The sequence below is a fragment of the Erinaceus europaeus genome, chromosome 1, assembly GCF_950295315.1.
Source record: "Erinaceus europaeus chromosome 1, mEriEur2.1, whole genome shotgun sequence".
NCBI classification, from domain to species: Eukaryota; Metazoa; Chordata; class Mammalia; order Eulipotyphla; family Erinaceidae; genus Erinaceus; species Erinaceus europaeus.
Genome location: NC_080162.1, coordinates 156768579 through 156786113, shown reverse-complemented (window position 1 = coordinate 156786113; position 17535 = coordinate 156768579). Strand labels below are relative to the sequence as shown.

Here is a 17535-nt window from a genome sequence, read left to right as displayed (position 1 = left end):
TCTGCACTTGACAAAGTAGCACACTATCCAAGTGAAATATTTCACTGGCCACATTTATTTGTTTTGTGGTTTTAACCAATATTTTATTTATTTATTTAATAGAGACAGAAAGAAATATAGAGGAGGGAGGGAGACAGAGATAGATAGATAGATAGATACATAGATAGATAGATACATAGATAGATAGATACATAGATAGATAGATAGATAGAGACCTGTAGCATTGCTTCACAGCTTGTGAAGCAGGTGGGGACTGGAGGCTTGAACCTGGGTCTTTACACATTGTAATATATATACTCAGTGCACCACCACCTGGCCCCTACCCTATTTACTTTTAAAATCAGAGTGTAATGTATGTGTATGTGTACATATGCAGTTGTGATGTTGGAAGTCTCACACATGTGATTTCCTCACTCCTGGGCCAACATTTTAGTTCCTTTTAAACATGTCAGATAGGGAAACAGAGTGATGCAGAGAGAGGCAGAGAAGGAGAGACACCCTAGTATCTGGACTTGCAGGGTGCTACAGCACTCCTCTGTGGTGCTAAGACTGGATCCTAGATTGTGACATGGTAATATGTGTACCTCACTGGATGAGCCACCCTGAGGCCCAGTATCTCCTTTTGAAATAGAAAGGGAAGCCTGAGATAATTAGACTGCATACTATTGACCCCCAGGTGGAGAAGGGAAGCCAGATGAAGAGGACCATGGTGCTCTTGAAGATCACACTGACTGTGAGCAGTATGAGATGAGCTGGGGACATACACACACACACACACACACACACACACACACACACACACACACACACACACACACACACACACACACACACACACACAAGCTGCTGAAGAGCTGAGTTGTCCCTGAGCCTCTTCAATGCCTCCCTCTGCCCTCACCTTCCAGGAAGGATGAGGAAAGGAAGGACTGCACAGCAGTGTCCCTGGGATTAAGCTTCAGCAGCAGAGGCTCCCTGGTGAGTGCCTAATGAGTTTCTTGCAACTTCACAATGCAGAACTCTTCCAAGGGAGATCTGACATGAGGTGTGAAATCCAGAGGTGATAGTGTTGAGGGGTTGGATCTGCTTCAATGGCTTGACCCTGCTAGAAGCAGTAGCCTCAGGCCATCTAGGCCAGGCCTTTATGATACTGGAGCCAGCCTGTCTCAAACCTGGGGAGCACTGTGTCCAGGGATGCCAGGGGCTGGGTAGACTTATCCACACTCTGAGTGTTGGTTGCTATATCCATCTATGGTAGAGGCTGGTAGAGTCCTTAGGAAGCAGGAGACTGCAGCAGGAGGAACTTCATCTGTGAGGGAAGCCTCAAAGAAAAGGAAGGATCCTGGAGTTTTGTGAAGACAGGCAAACACTGAACAGACCTCAAACCTGGTGGATGACTTGACAGGTATGCAATAACTTTTTCTAGAAACACAAGATTCCTCTCCACAGGACTGTCCCCTCCTTCTTATTTATTTTTAAAATTATTCTGATACTTTATTAGTGATTTACAAGATAACAGAGGTGCAGTACCTCACTGTACCCAACGATAACCACCACATGTCTTATAAAGTCATAGAAACAGGTTGACTACTTTTTTTTCTTTTCTTCTTGCAAATTTATGTGTTTCAATTCTTTTTTTGTTTTCCTCCAGGGTTATCTCTAGGGCTTAGTGCTGGCCCTATGAATCCACTGCTCCTGGTGACCATTTTCCCCCCATTTTATTTGATAGGATAGAGAGAAGTTGAGAGGGGGTGGAGAAAGTAGACAGGGAGAGAGAAATATAGACACCTGCAGACCTGCTTTGCCACTTGTAAAGTGTCGCCCCTGTAGGTGGAGAGCCGGGGGCTCAAACTCGGATCCTTGTGCTTAGTGCTTAGTACTATGAGTGCTTAACTGGGTGCACAACTACCCCCCCAATTCTCTATATTCCACATACAGGCAAAACCATCTGGTATTTGTCTTTCATCTCTTTAATTATTTCACTCAGCATAATTTCCATATCTGTTCATTTTGTCCTAAAGGACATAATATCATCTTTTTTATTTCTTATTTCCTTATTCTTATTTTTTACTTGAGGAATTAATGTTTTACAATAGTAAAACATTACTATACAGTAAATACAATAGTTTGTACATGCATAACATTTCCCAGTTTTCCATATAATAATACAACCCCCACTAGGTCCTCTGTTATCCTGTATTGTCCCTCCCACCCCCACCCGAGTCTTTTTCTTGGGTGCAATACACCAATTCCACTTCAGGTTCTACTTGTGTTTTCTCTTCTGATCTTGTTTTTCAACTTCTGCCTGAGAGTGAGATCATCCCTAATATCATCTTTTTTTAAAAAAAAATCTTTATTTATTTATTTGGATAGAGGCAGCCAGGAATTGAGAGGGAAGGGGGTGATAGAGAGGGAGAGAGACAGAGAGACACCTGCAGCACTGCTTCACCACTTGTGAAGCTTTCCCCCTGCAGGTGGGGACCTGGGACTTGAACCCAGGTCCTTGCGCACTGTAACATGTACACTCAACCAGGTGTGCCACCACCCAGCCCTAATATGATCTTTTTAAATGGCAGGCTAGTACTCCACTGAGTAAATGTTCCATAACATCTTTATCCAATCATCTGTAGATGGGCACTTAGGTTGATTCCTTATTTTGGCTATTATGAATAATGTACCTGGAAGTTTTTATTAGACAGCCTAGACTGAATTATTTATTTATTTATTCATTTATTTATTTATTCATTCCCTTTTGTTGCCCTTGTTTTATTGTTGTAGTTATTGGTGTTGTCATTGTTGGATAGGACAGAGAAATGGAGAGAGGAGGGGAAGACAGAGTGGGGGAGAGAAAGATAGACACCTGCAGACCTGCTTCACTGCCTGTGAAGCGACTCCCCTGCAGGTGGGGAGACAGGGGCTGCAATCGGGATCCTTACACCTGTCCTTGCCCTTTGTGCCTCCTGCGCTTAACCCACTGCACAACTGCCCGATTCCCGACAGAATTATTTCTAAAAACCTTTTGAGACTAGGAAGTCAAGGCAAGAACTCTCTACCACACACTACCCACAATATTTGTAGATTTGAGCATATTTTTCTCTTTTAAAAAGTATTTTATTTACTTATTTGTTTATTGGATACAAGAGAGAGGGAGACAGGAAGAGAGAAAGAGACACCTTCACCACTCTCAAAACTTTATCATGTGGGTGGGGACTGAGGTCTCAAAACTGGCTTCCTGCATATGGTAATGTATGTGCTTAACCAGGTGTGCTAACACCTGACCTTGGCATATTCTTCTCTCTCTCTCTGCCTCCAGGGTTATTGCTGAGGCCTGGTGCCTGCACTATGAATCCACTGCTCCTGGATGTCGTCCCGCCACCCCATTTTGTTGTTGCCATTTTTGTTATTGTTGTCGTTGCTGTTGTTGGATAGGACAAAGAGAAACTGAGAGAAGACAGAAAGGGGGAGAGAAAGATAGACACCTGCAGGGCTGCTTCACCACTTGTGAAGCGATCCTCCTGCATGTGCGAAGCTGGGGTCTTAACCGGGATCCTTACGCTGGTCCCTACGCTCTGCACCATGTGCGCTTAACCCAGTGTGCTACTGCCCCCCATTCTTCTCTTTTTAAGGTCCCCTCAAATGTCCCAAGATTACTGACACTGCTACGATGACATTCCTTACTCACCTGTAAGACTGAAAAAACTTACCTGGGATATCAGGCAGTTTCCTTGGAAGAATTCTCTAAGCATTTGTTGAGTAAAACTCAATCTGTTGGTTTAGTTCTATCTGATTAAATAAATACCATTCTTTTAAATTATTTATTTATTTGTTTTTATTAGTGATTTAATAATGATTGAGAAGATTGTGTGATATGAGAGGGACAATTCCCACCACCAGCATTCTATATCCCCTCCCCTCCATTGGAAGTCTTGCTATTATTTATCCCTCAGGGTCTTTATAGTGAGCAGAAGGTGGAAGGTCTGGCTTCTATAATCACTTCAGCATTGGACATGGGAGTTTCTATCTTTCCCTAGTAGGACTGGGCTCTGGAGAGGTGGGGTTCCAGGATACATTGGTGAGGAAGAAGAAGTCAGGTTGCCCAGAGAAGTCAGGTTGGCATCATAGTAGCATCTGCAACTTGGTGGCTGAAAAGCATCATGATATAAAACAGAATAAATTGTTTAATAATCAGGAACCTAAAGGTAAGAGTATAGCAAATGAAATTTGGGGTACTCATGTTGGAAAGAGCTAGGAAGTCTATTTTGCCCATGACTTTACTAATTTTTGCTTGATCCCCACAGCTAACATGCAGTTGGACTAGAAGTATTGTCTGGGAAGATTGTATCAGAGTTGAGGATAGGACTAGAAAGCTGAATCAGAGCAGACAGTAGCTCCCCAATATGGGAAGAGGATATAAATATTATATATATAAAGTATATAAACCCCATCTATCTGACTGAGGGCTCATGTCTATTCATATTTAGCACAGGAGCCTGTATAACCTCTGGAACCTTGTCAGTCTGACTGGCAGTCTATAAATATCATTCTTAAGACTGATACTTCAGGCAGGGCCTTGGTTATATTTTGCCATTCCAATTATGTCCTCTTAGAAAGAGGACAGATTTTAATTAAACTTAGGAAATCAATTATACTACAAACAGTATGAATGCCAATATAAATTTCTTAATTTTGGAGGACTTACACAGGGAGAATATTACTTATACATGTTTTATTTCTGCTTATGAAAGTAAAGTATACTTAATTGTTAGGGTTTACAGATAACTTAAGAGAAAAATCTAAAGGACTTCTCTCTGGGATCTAGAATAAGCAATATTAAAATATCAGCAACATTCCACACAAACTCCAGAGTGAACCTCATCCGTTATTTCAATCTTACACAATTAGCTCTTGCTATGCTGGTTTGTGGGCTGTTGGCTCATGAATCCATCTACTTCTTGACCAAAGTTGTGGAAATTCTAATGCAGTTCACAGGTTTGGTTAATGCATCACTAGTTGAGTGCCAAAGGCCTTTGGCATAAATCTCTCAGTGGGGGTCTTAGACAACTGGAGGTGAAGCAGCTTATTGCAAAACTTTCCACAGATGTGTACAGTCAAACAACAAGCTGTAGATGACAAAGACTTACTATGGCTGTGGTTAACTTATCAATGATAGGTTTTCAAAGTGAAAGGCCTGTTTAGATTTCGTAGCAGGAATAGTGCAGTCAATAAGCAAATTTAGCTGTTGATATGGAATGCAAAATGGGCTAAGAGAAGCCAACCTCTACCTAAGCTTGGATAAAATATCTATAAGTAAGATCAATCTTGCCCTCAGAGGGAGTGGCACAGTCTCTAGGAAGTTATACTCTACTTACTGTGCTAATAGGCTCTTTCTAGGAGGTTATGAAGAAGAGGAGTTGGGCTTTCCTCTCCTCCCTTTTTTTTTCTTCTCCTCCTCCTTCTCTTCCTCCTTATCCTTTTCCTAGATGGATTTATTTATTAAAACCATAGAAAAGGAGAGAGAGAGATAGAGATAGATAGATAGATAGATAGATAAATAGATAGAGATAGAGAGAGAGAGAGAGAGAATCAGATGTGGTGCTCAGTTCTGAACCTGGGACCTCATGCTTTTGAGTACAGAGCTCTAATCGCTGTGCTGAGGATCTGGTCTTTTATGAATCATGAAGAAGAAAGGTAAAGCATTCCAGTTCAGGATTCCAGAGAGGGAAATAACTTTTTTTGTTGTTCTCCATTTCTCAGAACACAAACCTCTGAAGGGATTTTTCAATCATTTTCTAGGAGAACTGGGTTCAACATTGCCATTCTCTTTCAGACAAGCAAAAGGACGCTTAAACAGTGTTCATGAAATTATTATATTTGGTTCATTAATAATTTATTTGTGATGCTATATATCCCTATGATTAACACTTTTAACCCAAGAATAGAGTGGCATTTTCTCTGTTGAAACAATGTTTTACATTTATCAGAAATCTATTGCCTCAAGCAAGAGAATCATCACTTAATGCAAAGTACTGACTTCCTTCTTGAGTGTATTTGAGAACTCTTCTTTCCTGGGATAATGGGACTCTGATCGACTCTAGACCATCAAAAAGAGGTTTTTGAATTGGGAAGTTGATGCCACTGGTGGTACAACAGACTTTCATGCCTTCATGAAGGGATTTCACAATCAGATTATATTATAGGAACTATTGATTTTAGGTATTTAAGCTTTTTGGAAAAAAACTTTTTTTTTTTTTGTTACCAGGATTATTGCTGGGATTTGGTCACTGTGCAAGTTTCTTGTTCCTGGTGATTTTTCTTTTTTTAAATAGAGGATGAGAGATAGAGGGCTCTGAAGAGGGAAGGAGAGACAAAGAGCAGAGATTCCTGTAGCACTGCTCCACCACTTGTGAAGCTTCTCCCCTGCAGGTGGGGGCTGGGGTCTTAAACTAGGGTTCCAGTGCTCTGTAATAGTGTTCTCTATTTTGTGAGCCACTGCTCAGTCCCTAGCTGTCAGACATGTTTTACACTAGTATACCATACATAAAGGAAGACATAGTAGGCTGAATTCTGAAGGGACATTCTGAGGGCAAACTCTAAGCTTCCAGTGTTTGTGTATGACTTGACTGTCAGCAGTCCTGAAATTATTCTTATCCACAGCTAGCACCAATCTCCTAGACACATCACACCAACAGGCCAGTGAGGGACACTCCACCTTCCAGAGCAGAGCCCTAAATAACGGAAATGAGGAGGGAAAAGATCTTTGCTCCTCCTGGTGAACGGGATGGATAGCAGCTGCTGCCTGTGAACAGAGGAAGTGATGTCATTTCTTTATTGAGAAAGTAGGTGGGTGACTGACTAACAGCCAAGAGGCAAGTTCACTGTGACACTGGCCAGATCCTGGGGTGATGAATGCCAAGAAAGGATGTCCTATTAGACATATTGCTGGGATACTGGGGTGACATGCAATACTGGGGAGTGAATCTGGAGGTTGCCAATCTGCTGGCTTAGTATATATATTTTTTCCTCTTACTAGCATTTTATAATAGAGAAGTGGAGAGGGAAGAGGGAAGAAGAGAGAGAGGAAGAGATGGAGAGAGAGAGAGAAGAGAGACCTGCTTTAGCACTCATGAAGCTTCTCTCTTGCAGGTGGGGATCAGGGGCTTGTACCTTTGTCCTTGCACGTGGTAACATGTGTGCTCAACCAGGTGTGCCACCACCATCTTCGCTAAAAATTTATTGAAAGGATAATAGCAAGACTAACATTTTATTAAGGAAAAAAAGAAGCAAAAGACAGACAGGAAAAAGAAAAACTAGCACAGCAATTTTGGTTAAGGCTCCCATAGCCTCGTGTTCAATGGAGCTGTGTGGGGTGAAGGGGCTGAGTGAGAGAATGTTTTGTTAGTAACCGAGAGAGTCAGTATTAAAGCGCTGAACTGATCCCAAGGAAATCCCCCTTTATTTTCTCTGCTTCTCCCCACCCCCCACGAAGAGTTTGTTCATTATAAGAACTTCTTTGTAAAGTGATCTTTGTGTTCTTTTGAGCTTGAAGTTATACTCAAATGTTCTGATGGAATGTTTTCATTTTCTTTTAAAATAAATGTCTTGGCGCTCTGGAACAAAATTTAATTAGGCAACATGTCCAAGGAGGAGAAGAAAGACAGAGAAGGGGGAGGAGAAAGAGCTGGACATGGCTCTGACCCCAGGATTATTGCAAGTTGTAACATCTCTTGCTTTGGCCCTGGTGGCTAGGATAAGCTACAGCTGGCCTTTTGTGATGGTTTTTGCTGGGTCTTCACTACTTCTGGCTGACTTTTTCCAATTGATAAAGATAGAGGCAGAGAAGAAGAGAGATAAAAAAGACACCACAGCACTCAAGCTTCCTCCAATATGGTGGAAGCCAGGCTAGAACCTGGGTTGGGTGTATGGTGAAACAGATCTCTATCCAGGTGAGCTATTTTGTTGGTGCTCTAGCTTGTTTTTTGAGCCTATTGCAGGGGCAAGTGGTGGAATATCAGGAAGAGTGCACACATCCCCGTGTTCCAGGACCCAGGTTCAAGTCCCCATCCCCACCTGCAGGTAAGCTTCACAAGTGCTGGAGCAGTGCTACAGGGGGTCTTTCCTTTGCTCTGTCTCTCACTATCCATAAAAGGGAACAGGGGAAAGTGACATTATGTAGTGGAACTGTTGTTCTGCTTGCACCAAGCCCCAGGATGATTCTGATGGTGATAAATAAATAAATAAATAAATAAATAAATACGTCAAGTCAATGCCTTCTTTGCTGCTGTGGCCTAGGACAAACCCCTTAACCTTTTGGATGTTGAGTATTTTAGCTGTGAAGTGGGGACAGTAATACTCTCTAATCCTCAAGATTTTCAGGAAGGCAAAGTAAGAAAACATATAATAGCTGTTGGCATATATTGAGTGCTCAGGAGGCTTTGTATTAAGGTCACCTACACACTTCAAGTTGGAGGGAATGCTGTCACAGAGGGAAGAGACTCAGAGAGACCTCTGAAGCATCCCATTCTATATTCTCATTCTTTCCCAAATCTCAAGTCTAAATCAGCAGACATCTTTTGAGTGTCTGAAGGGAGAAATCAACAAGGGTGGGTCAGGAGGAGGTGAAGCATTGGATTCTTAGGGATGATGTCCCTAGAGTGATGCTGTGGTTTTCTTGTTCTTCCACACTCATTCATTAGCAAATAAACAAAGAAAGAAATTTTAAGAATATTTTATTTATTTATTGGATAGAGACAGAAATTAAGAGGGAAGGAGGAGATAGTGAGGGAGAGAGAGACACTTGCAGCAGTGATTTACTGCTCTTCAAGCTTCCCCTTTGCAGGTGGGAAGCAGGGACTCGAACTCAGGTCCTTGTGCGTTGCAACATGCACACTTATTGGAATGTACCACCACACAGGCCCCCAAAACAAATCTTTAACAATACAAAGGAATCAATGAAGGAAGATGCCGAGTCCTGGCTAGTGAGTAAGGGTGGGTCTTTGGCCACTGCCTGGGTCCTGGTGGGCTGTGTGTGTGTGGATGTAGGGGTGGGCAGACCAACTACATTCCTCTGGGTGATTCTTAAGGTCATTCCTCACTGCTGCAGCCTGATGTTGGGGTTAATTTCTTATTTTTCCTTCTTTCTTTCTTTCTTCCTTCCTCTCTCTCTCTCTCTCTTTTTCTTTCTTCCTTTCTCTCGCCTTTCTTTCTTTCCTTCTTTCTCTTTCTTTCTTTCTTTCTTTCTTTCTTCCTGTTAGATTGGACAGAAAGAAATTGAGAAGGGAGAAGGAAAACACTGAGCAAGAGAGAAAGATAGACACCTACAGACCTGCTTTACTATTCATGATTGTTTTCCCTGCAGGTGGGAAGTGAGGGCTCAAACCCAGGTCCTTGCGCAGGGTAGCATGTGGCTTAACAGGGTGTGGCACCGCCTGGCCCCTGATGTTAGGGCTTCTTGGCAGGGCAGAGTATATCCTCATCTGAGTTATTGTGGTCAAGACTAACCTCACATCTTTTCTTTGCAGGTGAGTAGCTGCATGTCCTTCGCAAAGAATCCTAGAGTAGCCATCCACTCCAGTCTTCTGTGTTCCTTTTGGGATACCCATAGATTGTATGACAAGGAATGAATGGATCTGGTTAAATTCACTCTTGACCTAGACGGAGGTTAAAGAGTGCACAGAACATTAACAGAAATTTCAGCAAAGTGGGATTTACTAATTAGACTATTTGTGATGACAATTAAGAGTGAGAGAGAGAGGGGGGAATGGCAGAGTAGCTCACCTGCATGGATAGCGCACCTACTTTGTCATGCACACAACCACCCAGGTTCGAGTTTGGCTTCCACCACACTGAAGGAAGCTTGGGTCATGTGGTATCTTTCTCTCTCTTTCTCTGTCTCTCCCTTTCTTCTGAAAAAGTGAGCTCAGTACAGTGAAACCTTGTGACAAATAAATAAATAACAAAACAAGCTTCACCTCCATATCCTAGTCTAGAAAAATCTGGATGCAACGCCTCCTACCTAAAGGATTAAAATCTCTCCCTGAGCTCCAAGACTCCACTCCAGCAGGAATCACTAAGATGGTTCAGTCTATAAGTGATCACATCCATGACCTCATCAACATGGAAACTGAGATGTGTTTACATAGTAGTGAACCTTTCTTTCTCCCTCAGAGTCCCAAAGAAACTGGCAGAAACTACCATATATAAATCTATTTTCCTTTCCTTCCCTTTCCTTTCCTTTCCTTTCCTTTCCTTTCCTTTCCTTTCCTTTCCTTTCCTTTCCTTTCCTTTCCTTTCCTTTCCTTTCCTTCCTTTCCCTTCCCTTCCCTTCCCTTCCCTTCCCTTCCCTTCCCTTCCCTTCCCTTCCCTTCCCTTCCCTTCCCTTCCCTTCCCTTCCCTTCCCTTCTCCTCTTCTTTTCTTTTCTTTACTTTGCTCTTCTTTTCAAAGAAATGATTTCCCAGACTGAGTCATTGTGGTTTTATCTAGGCCTCAGTGGAGTGGGAAATGAAGGCAGAATTTCATTGGGAAATCTGCTGCCCTTTGCTAGTTCCCTGAAAATTGAGCAACAACGAGGATCCACAGGAGTCACAAAACTGGACTTGCACTACCTGGGGTTTGCTCCCTGTGAGAGTCTGTGGTTTGTCTGATGAGGAGAAAAGAAAATGCAGACCATACTTATGGGAAACCTTTGCCCCTGGGTTTTGGCCTCTGAGCTGTTAGGACTTGAGACCTACAGGAATCTAGACTCAGAGTGAGTAGGATACTGGGCTGCTCTTAGTGGCCTGGGCTATGTGGGAGTTGAGCAAGGAGGATCTAGGCTTTGGAAAAGGCATGCTGGAGCCAACACTCAGCTCTAGGGAAAGCCAACATGGCAGCTGAGAGTTGGTGGGCAACAGTGCTGCTGATGGCACCTAGTTAGTTACACTGAATAGTGAGAAACTTACCCAGCAGGTTCACAGGTCCTTGGAGACTGGCAGGCATATGTACCAGGAATGATGTACTCCTTAGTCTGCTAAAGTCAAAGACTTATTTATTGATTGATTGCTACCTAGGGTTATTGCTAGGATTTTGGATCTAAACTATTCCATTTCTTCAAGAAGACTTATTATTATTGAATGTTATTATTTTCCATTGCCACTGGGATTATTTACATTTATTATTTTATTATATAATATATTATTTATATTTACTATTACTACCACCGGGTAATTTATTATTTTTATTTTATTGTCACCAGGGTTATCATTGGAGTTTTGTGCCTATACAATGCATCCATTCTTCCTGGCAACCATTTACTTCCTTTTCTTCCTTTCATGTTTTGGGTTTTTTTTTTTTAACTTTTTTTAATTTATAAGATGGTAATATTGACAAGACCACAGGATAAGAGGGGTATAGTTCCATACAATTCCCACCACTAGAGCTCCATATCCCCTCCCCTCCTGATAGCATTCCTATTCTCTATCCCTCTGGAAACATGGACCCAGGGTCATAATGGGATGCAGAAGGTGGCTTCTGCAATTGCTTCTCTGCTGGACATCACAGCTCATTTCATGGACACTGGCAGGTCTATCCATACTCCCAGCGTGTCTGTCCTAGTGGTACAGGATTCTGGAGAGCCCTGTGATAATAATTTAGATGTGTGCATCTCATGTGAAAAGTAGAGTGCCTTGTCTAAGAATCTCTCTTTTCTAAGGAATTATTGTTGATATTATTACTATTATTATTATTAATGGCTAGGGCCTCATTGATCCAGGCTACCTTTTTTCAGATAGAAAGACAGAGCTACAGCGCAAGTGGGAAGGTGAAAGACCCCACAATAACTTGGGGACTAAGCTCAAAATGGGCTGCAGGCACGGCAAGGCAGGTACACTATCCAGTGAGCTTTTTTGACCATCCCTAATCCTGATGGATTGGTTTATTTACTTATTTATTGAGACAGACAGAGAGAGAGAGAGAGAGAGAACCATTTAAGCATACTTAGTAATGGGGACTGGACCTGATAACTTTAAGTTAGCCCTAGTTGTCAATAGAGTCTTAAAACAGTCAGTCCTAAGACAGAGGAAGTATTCTGATGTTCCAAGGTAACTGGGGGTGGGGGGTCGGTCATGCGGGAGGCAGGAGAAGGTGTTAGAGTTAGAGAGAGATTTGAAGCTACTCTGTTTTCTTTGAGGACAGAGAAGGGGTCATCAGTTAAAGACTATGGTGGCCTCCAAAATCTGGCAAAGACAAAGAAGCCATCATACTCTGGAACCTTCCAAAGGCAGGTCTGCTGAAGCCTTGACATTAACCCAGTGAGGTCCACTCTGAACTCTGTCCACCCCCCACAAAAATATAAGGGGATGATAAACATGTGTTATATTAAGCCACTAAGTTATTAGTGATTTGTTCCAGCAAACATAGCAAGTGAATATGGTCATTGCATCAGGAAGAGTTAGATAGTGGCAAATGATCAGAGAAAATTTTCTCCTGACTTTGACCTTGGGAGGACCATTTAATCTTCTTGCATTCTCATTTCCTCACCAGCAAAAGGGTTACTAGTCATCACAGCTCATTTCATTACTTAGCAGGGCAGCTAGGGATGCAAAAAAGAGAAGGTTCATGAAAGGCCTTTGAGAGTACTCAGTCACACACACCTATTAGTTACTGTCCTCTTTGTGCCTGGGAAATCTTGCTGGGCAGTCATACTGGCTGAAACTCCAGGCTTTGTTCTCAGCTTTGCTCATGTTCCCAATAGCCCTTCAAAGGTTTCCTCAAGTATTACAATCACCATTTACAGGACAAGTGGAAACAGCTTAAAGTTGATGTGTTTAGAAGTAGGTCCTACACCCTGAGCCACAGGGCAGAACTCAGCTGCTGGGAATTCAGGGTCCTGGGGTAGCTGCCAGATCCATGGAAGTCCTGTGGGCATCCTCTTAGGTGGGGGACATTTTGATACAGCAAAGAGGCAGGTGCCAACCTGAGACTTGATGTCAGTGTAACTGGGGGGTGGAAGGATTAGGGGAAGGGAAGTGCGAATGTGGTGGGAAGCAAGCTCACACCCTGCAGGATCTTTTAAAATATATTATTTATTTTGGATAAAGACAGAAACTGAGAGAGTATAGGAGGAAAGAAACACACACACATACACACAGAGACACACACAAACACACATACACACACAGATATGCAGCACTGTTTTATTGATTGTGAAGTTTTTCTCCGTGCAGTTAGGAACTGGGGTCTTGAACCCAGGTAATGTGTGCACTCTACCAAGTGCACTGTCACCTAGGCCCACCCTGCAGGGCCTTATCTTCAACCTCTCAAATGCCAATGGCTATGTTTCTGCCTTTACAGCTCCAGAGTTTTACTTAGATGGAAACTGAAAGATTGGATCAGGGCATCTCTCTGGCAGGGCTCCATTTCCCAAGAATCAGAGAGAGAAAAACCTCTCAGTCCATGAAAATTCATGGTTCACTGTTTAACTACATTCAGATCTAGTCAAATTGCTATTGAAACAGACTTAAAAACAGGTTTGTAGAGAACAACATGGCAACACCATGTGGGGATGAAGCTTCATGAATGGTCAAGCAGTGCTGTGGTGTATCTCCTCTCTCTGCCCTAAACTCTTCATCTCTCACCCTCTACCTGGAAAAGGAAAAAAAAAGCTTGTTCATTTATTTATTTATTTATTTTAAATATATACTGTGGTCCGGGAGGTGACACAGTGGATAAGGCATTGGATTCTCAACCATGACGTCCTAAGTTTGATCCCTGGCAGCACATGTACCAGACTGATGTCTGGTTCTTTCTCTCCTATCTTTCTCATGAATAAATAAATAAATTATTTAAAAATTTTATTTACAAAATGGAAATACTGACAAGACCATAGAATAAGAGGGATATAATTCCACACAGTTCCCACTACCAGAACTCCATATCCAACCCTTCTCGTGATAGCTTTCCTATTCTTTACCCCTCTGGGAATATGGACTCAGGATCATTATGGGAGGCAGAAGGTGATTATTAAGCTATAAGCTATTCATTTGTTGTTGTTATAGCCAGATTTCACCATTCCATGTTGATTTTTTTTCTCAGATGGATAGAGACAGAGACAGAGGGAGAGGGAGAGGAAAAAGGAGAGGGAGAGGGAAAAGGAGAGGGAGAGGAAAAAGGAGAGGGAGAGGGAGAGGAAGAAGGAGAGGGAGAGGGAGAGGAAGAAGGAGAGGGAGAGGGAGAGGGAGAGGGAGAGGGAGAGGGAGAGGGAGAGAGAGAGAGAGAGAGAGAGAGAGAGAGAGAGAGAGAGAGAACATCACCAAAGCTTCTTCAGTGCAGTCAGAACTGGGCTCAAGCCTAATTTGTGAGCATGGCAAACGTGTTGCTCTATCCAGGTATGCTATCTTGCTGGACCTATGCATTAATTATTTTATTAGTGAGTGAGAGACAGATTAGTGCACCACTCCACTAGAACACATGGGGGAGCCAGGGATAGAACCAGGGGCCTGGGATATGCTTGTCCCACACTCTATCAGCTGAAGTACATTTTCAAAATATTAAACAAAAGTAGACTTAATGAGCTAGAACAAATTCCTCTTCCAAAAAAAAAAAAGAGGTTTTATTTATTTATTTCTTTCCCAGGCATAACTGCTCTGGGCCAACTTTTTTGTTGATAGAGACAGAGATGGAGAGAGGGAGAAAGGTAGAGAGGAAGACAGCATAGCACCAAAACTTCCTTCAACGTGTTGGGTGCTGGAATGGAACTAGGGTTACATACAAAACAGTGCACTATCCATCCGGCCACAAGTTTTCTCCTCTTTCCTCTCTCTCTCTCTCTCTCTCTCTCTATTATTTTACTGGATCCTTCATGAGATAGAATGCATGTTTTTCTAAAGAAGGGATTTCCACGATTGACTCTTTCACCAACCCATAATAATTTTGACTAAAGCTTGTCCTAGCTCAGTACTCAGACACACAGCTGGAGACCCCCAACTTCCTTCTGAAGGGAAGATTCCACATGCAGCTGGGCCCTACTTCCCTGCTGATGCCACAGGCAGATAATGACACATTGGGAGTTCCAACTGACACTGAAGCATCATCCCAGGGGACATATTCTTAATTGGAAAGGGGATTTCTCATGCTTAGCTATGTTGGCTAAGTCTTTCACTGGCTCAACCTTGGAGGAATTGGCTGCTGTGTAAGGGTGTTTTTAAAATGAGCTGGCTGGAGACTTTCATCTTGGCAGTGGTTAGGGTGGGAAAGTCTGTACAGAACAGTGAGGAAGCACTTTGGGCCATCCTTATCCTCATCCAACAATATTTGCAGTGGGTTATTCCTCAAAGTACTTCAGTAACAGATGAAAGGCAGGGGGAGCATCTTACACCGAGCTGTCTAATGAGGAAAACAGGTTCTGCGCTTCCTCAGGTGTAGGCCCAGCAGTGCTGATCCACTTTCCTCATCCAACCTCCCACTCCTCAGTTGTCCCATCTGAGAAAGGTGGCTAAGTGATCATGCCCATCTCTCAGCACTAATGATTAAGTGAAAGAAAGTGGGTTTTGTTCTCCCAAGATTGAATCTGCGCTTTGTATTTACCGTCAGGAGGCCATGCAGAGGCTGGCATATCTGGGCTCTTTGGCAAAAGCAAGGGTATTGTAAAAAGGATGCCTTCTAGTTTATGTTGAGGACTGATCACCCAGCAGGTAGAGCAGAAGGGAGGATGCCAAAGAAGAAAGTTTAGCTTCTTGTGACTATTACACATAGGATGACAGACTGAATGTCTTATCTCATAAAGATATGTCTCTTCGTCAGGCATGGAATGTCAGCCCTTCAGCCTCATTACTTGGGTGGGACCTTTCCTTTCATAGTATTCTCTAATTTCATCCCAGGTGATTCACTTCGTAACAAAGTTCCCAAACCTATATGTAGACCAGGTCCCATGAGATAGAGAATATGTTCACATGTATCCATAAATTAGGGCAAAATATATACCTGAAAGCAAAAGTACACAATAGTCTGTAGTGAGTCAGTATAAAGTTCCTAATGAAATAGTATCTAATTAGATTTAGATATACTTCTCACCTACTTCCCATTATAGTTCCCTCAGTCACTCCTAAGATAACCTTAGCAAAACAAGGACTGCAAAAGCTAAATAAGAGCAAGAGACTGTCATACTTTAATGATGACTCTTTAGTCATTATCGGGCTACGCTATCAACTGGAGCCCTATTTGGGGAGTCCTGAGATTTCCAAACAGACATGATGGGTCTAGACCTCAAATAAATACCTCTCTCCTTTGTGACCAGTTAACTCTATCAGGAACAACAAAACAGACCTCTTTGTGGACCCCCATAGGACTTTGCCCTCAACTTGGATCAACAACAATAATGTTCCATTATCCGAGGGGAGCATGGACAATATACTCTGTGTTACACCTGAGGAAGATGGGTTGATATTGGGGTAGCTTGGACTGTTCCTACTCATGACCACAGAATGTGAGCTCAGATCTACAGGGATGCAGAGGTTACATAGGCTCCTAAGCTGAATATGGGCCCAGATCACATCATATAGATGGGGTTTACAGTCAACAATATTTATACCCATTTCCCATATTTGGGACCTACTTTCTTCCCTGGTCCAGCTTTCTAGTCCTTTTCCAGCCAGACAATAACTTTGATCCACCTGCATATCAAATTTCAGGTTCAGAAAAAAAAAAACACTAGTATTGCTACAGGCCCTTTGAAATATAATTAAAAAATGCCTGCTAGCTATATACAAAATAGAGGACCCCCCAACTCTTCATCTGTACCATTCCAGCCTTTAGGTTCATGATTGTTCAACAATTTGTTTGGCTTTGTATGTTAACTCTCTTTTCAGCCACCAGATTCCAGATGCCAGCATGATGACGACCAGACTTCCCTGGACAGATGACCCCACCAATGTGTCCTGGAGCTCTGCTTCCCCAGAGCCCTACCCCACTAGGGAAATAGAGAGGTAGACTGGGAGTATGGATCGACCTCTCAACTTCCATGTTCAGTGGGGAAGCAATTACAGAAGCCAGATCTTCCACTTTCTACATCCCATAATGACCCTGGGTCCATGCTCCCAGAGGGTTAAAGAATAGGGAAGCTATCAGGGGATGGGATGGGATACAGAGTTCTGGTGGTAGGAATTGTGTGGAGTTGTACCCCTCTTATCCTGTGGTTTTGTCAATGTTTCCTTTTTATAAATAAATAAATAAATAAATAAATAAATAAATAAAAAAGATATGTCTCTTGCTTTTCTAGAAGCCACATGACCACTGTTTAACAGGACAATATCTGCCCTGGAGATGTTAGAGGACCATCTGTCCCTTGCTTCTTCCGTCTTGTGGTGGTTTTACCAGCATTCCTAGGCTTATGACTATATCACTCCCCAACTCTGGTGCAAAGGTTATACAGCCTTTCATGTGCTTATCTAATGATGGTACATCTGATTTTATTAGGGGGTCACTCAGGTTGTAGAGGGTAAATTAAATTCTTAATATCCATAACCTAATCACATCTTTTACTCTACAAGTTGATAGTATTTCCTGGG

At 42.5% G+C, this 17535-nt stretch overlaps 2 long non-coding RNA genes across 2 annotated transcripts in view; both read left to right on the top strand.

Moving 5' to 3' along the window:
* LOC132540493 (uncharacterized) overlaps nucleotides 1-17535 on the top strand; it is a 1042170-nt gene that overhangs the window by 541634 nt on the left and 483001 nt on the right. The gene's annotated exons all lie outside the window — the stretch shown is intronic.
* Nucleotides 1-17535, top strand: part of LOC132540492 (uncharacterized) — a 313599-nt gene that overhangs the window by 233711 nt on the left and 62353 nt on the right. The gene's annotated exons all lie outside the window — the stretch shown is intronic.